The sequence below is a fragment of the Carlito syrichta genome, unplaced genomic scaffold (genome assembly GCF_000164805.1).
Source record: "Carlito syrichta isolate Samal-C Ts95f unplaced genomic scaffold, Tarsius_syrichta-2.0.1 Scaffold309022, whole genome shotgun sequence".
Classification (NCBI taxonomy): Eukaryota; Metazoa; Chordata; class Mammalia; order Primates; family Tarsiidae; genus Carlito; species Carlito syrichta.
In genome coordinates this window covers 712,823-717,790 of record NW_007253118.1, presented here as the reverse complement: position 1 = coordinate 717,790, position 4,968 = coordinate 712,823, and positions in this window count along the sequence as shown.

The window sequence follows — 4,968 nt, the reverse complement described above, 5'->3', positions numbered from 1 at the left end:
AATTCATGCAATACCCATTAAATTACCAGCAACATTCTTCTCAGACCTAGAAAAAACAACACAGGAATTCATACGGAAACACAGACGTCCAAGAATAGCCAGAACAATCCTCAGCAAAAAAACAAAGCAGGTGGTATCGCATTACCAGACTTAAAGCTTTACTATAAAGCTACAATCATCAAAACAGCTTGGCATTGGTATAGGAACAGGCATATAGATCAATGGAATAGAATTGAGATTCCATAAGCAAAACCTCAATTTCTCAACCAACTCATCTTCAACAAAGCCTCCACCACCTACCACTGGGGAGAGGAGAACCTATTCAGTAAATGGTGCTGGGAAAACTGGCTGACCACATGCAGGAGATTGAAACAGGACCCCTATCTATCCCCATGCACAAAGGTTAACTCCAAATGGCTCGGAGACCAAAATGTGAAACCTCAAATCATAAGAACCTTAGAAAATGAAGGACATACCCTCATGGAAATCGGAACTGGCATCCAATTCCTGAAGAAAACCCGAAACCCACAGGTCATAAGAGAAAAGATAGATAAGTGGGACCTTATTAAACTGACAAGTTTCTGCAAAGTCAAAGAAACCATCAAGAGAGCAGGGAGACAGCCTACAGACTGGGAAAAAGTATTTGCCAACTCCAGGTCTGACAAAGGCTTAACATCCTGGATCTACAAGGAACTCAAACGTGCTGAAAAGAAAAAAAACAAACAACCCCATTATAAAATGGGCAAAAGATATGAACAGACACTTCACAAAGGAAGACATCTGAGCAGCCAACAGACACATGAAGAAATGTTCAACCTCGTTAATCATCAAGGAGATGCAAACCAAAACCACATTGAGATACCACCTAATGCCAGTCAGAATGGCAATTAACAACTCAAAAAATAACAGCAGCTGGAGAGGGTGTGGTGAAAAGGGAGCACTTCTACATTGTTGGTGGGAGTGTCAACTAGTGCAACCTCTGTGGAAAGTAGTGTGGCAATTCCTAAAAGCTCTAAATATCAACCTGCCATATGGCCCTGCAATCTCCCTACTGGGAATATATCCTGAAGAACTCAAATCACTCTATAAAAAAAGATACCAGCATATATATCTTTATCACAGCATCATTCACAAGAACCTGGAAGCAACCATGCTGCCCATCAAAAGAGGACTGGATTAAAAAAATGTGGTACATATACACGATGGAATACTACGCAGCCATAAAAAAGAACAAAATCATGAATTTCGCAGCAACCTGGATGGAACTAGAGTCTATAATACTGAGTGACCTCTCACAAAAACAAAGATCTGAGTATCACATGTTCTCTCTCATATAGTGGACTTTGAACATCCAATGTAATGCTATAAGAAAATGACTGAAGGTACTGGGAAACTATGGGGGGGGGAGGAGATGGGATTAACAGTAGCAAATATCTGTCTGGGGATGGGGAAACACCTCTTATCAACAAGGGTGCCTGAATGAAACATATTCGTATACCTAACCCTTAACTGCACCCCACAATATCATAATAAAAAATATTGATTATAAAAAATAAAAATAAAAAAGGAAAAGGAAATATAAGGAGAAAATAGCATATGGAGTTATTGCAGATTTTTTTAAAGCTAGCATTCAATTGAATTAAATGGATGTTTAACTATTTCTGCTATTTCTAAACAGATCATAAGCATAAAAGCATAAGCATAAATGTAGCTTAAGAGATGTTTTAGTTATATTATCTTCATGTTACTAAATGGGAAATATATCTAGAGTGAGGATGATTGAGAGGAAGATATAAGAAGACAAAGATTTTAGCTCTGATTTTCCTCAAACGCCTGGAACTAGCTTATTTGTCTGACTATTCTCATTTTGCCACTCATAAAAATGGCCAAAATAATAGATTGTTTGAAGTAGAAATTATTACTATGACTACATATTCCCCTCTCTTGCCTTCTCCTTAGTGTTAACACTCCCTGGAAATTTCTTTTTACCATTCAGCTTCAGTTGGCATCTTTCCTATTTAAAGCAAAATGTGTTGAGTCGGCAGATTTGACTGACTTCTAAAATCTCTAGTGACTTGAAGCTGACAAACCCTTAACTCTTTTTGGCCCAGAAACTGAAGCTTGGGGATTTGTCAGTTTCAAGTTGCTTTTGAGGCTACTGTGACTTTTCCCCCAAGCTTGGTCTTGCAGGAGTAGCAGATTGATTGATGAGTGAGTGAATTAGTATTTATGCCCAAGCTAAAGCTCTGAGTAAAACTTAGCTGCCATAAGAAGAGTAGGGTAGGACTGAAATGCATTGCTTGATAGATGAGGGTGCTAGCATTTTCTAGAGGTGTCTATTTAGGGTGTGACATTTTAGCTGTTTATATCAGTGCCCAGCATAGGGGCTGCCTACTCATGATAGGTGCATCGGAAAAACAGCATTGGTCCACCTACATGTAATAGCATTACTATAGCATTATTACCAAGTATTATGGTTATAATGAGAAGCCTGTGAGGATGACAGGACATAGAGGATCTATGGGCATTTGTAAAATGCTTCCCCAGTGACAACCTCTCTTTTTCCAACAGGATGAAGGAGAGTTTCAACCAGTGGTATACTGGTTAATGTTTAATAACTAGCTCTGGGGCTCTGGGGAATGAGAAGAGCCCTGATTTTTAGTGTTTGCCAATTTCCATGGTTTAAATATTGTCAGCATGGCCAATTTTAAGCTTCCGACATGCTGTCTCTTGGCTCCCAAAATTACTGAAAATTTAGATCGGCTCTTAAATCTTGTGAGAGCTGGCTCCAGCACAACACTGGATCCAACAAACCAGTAGGCAAGGCCTACCCATTAAGTAAAGAGAGAGTCATTCTCCATACCTTGCTTTCAGTTCTACCCTCAGACTCACAGGGCATGAAGAAATGCCTGTTACAGCTCATGAATTGCCTAAGGTAACACAAACCCTCAGAGACAGAGATGAGACTTTTTCTAAAAATGAAAGAATGGATGTAATATTATCTTTTTCTTTCTTACCCTTTTTGATTGACCATCAGTGTATCTTGTACAGTTTGAGTCATGTCAAGGAAGATTTCTCAACTAGCAGGATCAAAGCTCCTCTTAAAGAAGTTGATACGTAATTTTTTATTTCTGAGTTGAAGTGTTCCCTGCTAAGAAAAAAAGGAAACTGTGGCGTTTTCTCTGGAACTTTCCCCCCACACACTGGTTCTCAACGGGATCAAAGTGATACCATTCCCTGGGAATGTTCTGGGAATTTGTTGGGAAGATTTTTTTATTATCTCAGTGATTTAGGTGTCACAATGATTTGGTGTTATAATAGTATACAGGGAGGCATAAGTGCTAAGAATCTCGGGGTGCAAAAGACAGTCTCACACGAAGATTGTCCTGCATTCTGTACAACTTCAAATGTTCCCACCAGTCATTCTGTAGATGAAGACAGCTATTTACAATTTTTTTCTTTTTTATTATTATTTTATTTTAAAAATGTGCGGTACAAGTCAGGATTAGGTACATAAGTGGTCAATGTACAGGTGAAGTTTGGTCCTCTCATTGGTTCTCACTTCACCTGGTTTAGGATCAGGTACCCTTATTGATGTTATTTGCTCCCCCTCCCTCCCCTGGCAGTGTCCCACTACTGCCAATCCCTTTCTTGTAGTATTATCATAAATGTTCAGAGTCCACTTATGAGTGAGAACATGTGGTACTCATTTCTTTGTTTTGTGATAGATCACTGAGTATGACAGACTCTAAATCCATCCAAGTTACTGTAAGTCCATAATTTTGTCCTTCTTTATGCCTGTGTAATATTCCATCAAGTGTATGCACCACATTCTTCTTTTATTCAGACTATTTTCAATGGGCAGCATAGTTGGTTCCATGTTTTTGCTATCATGAATAGTGCTGCAATAACCATGTGTGCACAGGTATCTTTTTCGTAGAAAGATCTGAGTTCCTCTGGGTATATTCCCAGAAGGGGGATGCTGGATAGTATGGAAGGTCGAGTTTTAGATCTTTTAGAAATCGCCACACTGTTTTATACAAAGATTATACTAATTTACACTCCCACCAACAGTGCAGAAGCACTCCCTTTTCTCTGCATCCAACATCTATTGTTTTTTCAGTTATTAATGATGGCCATCTTAACTGGAGTTAGTTGGTATCTCAGTGTGGATTTGATTTGTATTTCTTTGATGATTAGTAAGACTGAGCATTTTTTCATGTATCTGTTGGCTGCTCATATGTCTTCTTTTGAGAAGTATCTTTTCATATCTTTTGCCCACGTTTTAAAAGGGCTGTTTGCTGTTTTCCTTTAGGCATGTGTGTGTTCCTTATAGATCCTGGATGTTAGGCCTTTGCCAGATATACAGTAGGCAAATATTTTTTCCCATTCTGTGTGCTGTCTCCCGCTCTCTTGATGGTTTCTTTTTGCTTTGCAGAAACTTTTCAGTTTGATGTAGTCCCTTTTGTCTATCTTATCTCTTATGGTGTGGGCTTTTGATCAGTAATTAATTGCCTATTCCAATGTCTTGAGCCTAGAAGTTCCTTGAGCCTAGGAGTTTGAGACCAACCTGGGAAAAATAATGAGACCTTGTCTCTACAAAAAAAATACAAACACAAAAAAAATTAGCCAGGCATGGTGGCACATGTTTGTAGTCCCAGCTACTCAGGAAACTGAGATGGAATGATTACCTGAGCCCAGGAGGTTGAGGCTGTGGTAAGCCAGGAACATGCCACTGCACTCCAGCCTGAATGAACAGAGTGAGACTCCAACTTCAAAAATATAAATATATACATACATATATAACACAAAATTAAAGGCAATGGCCGGACTCGGTGACTCAGCCTGTAATCCCGCGCCTTTGGGAGGCTGAGGTGAGAGGATTGCCTGAGCCCACGGGTTCAAGACCTGCCTGGGCAGCGAGACTTCATCTCTACAATAAATCAAAAAATCAGCCAGGCGTGGTAG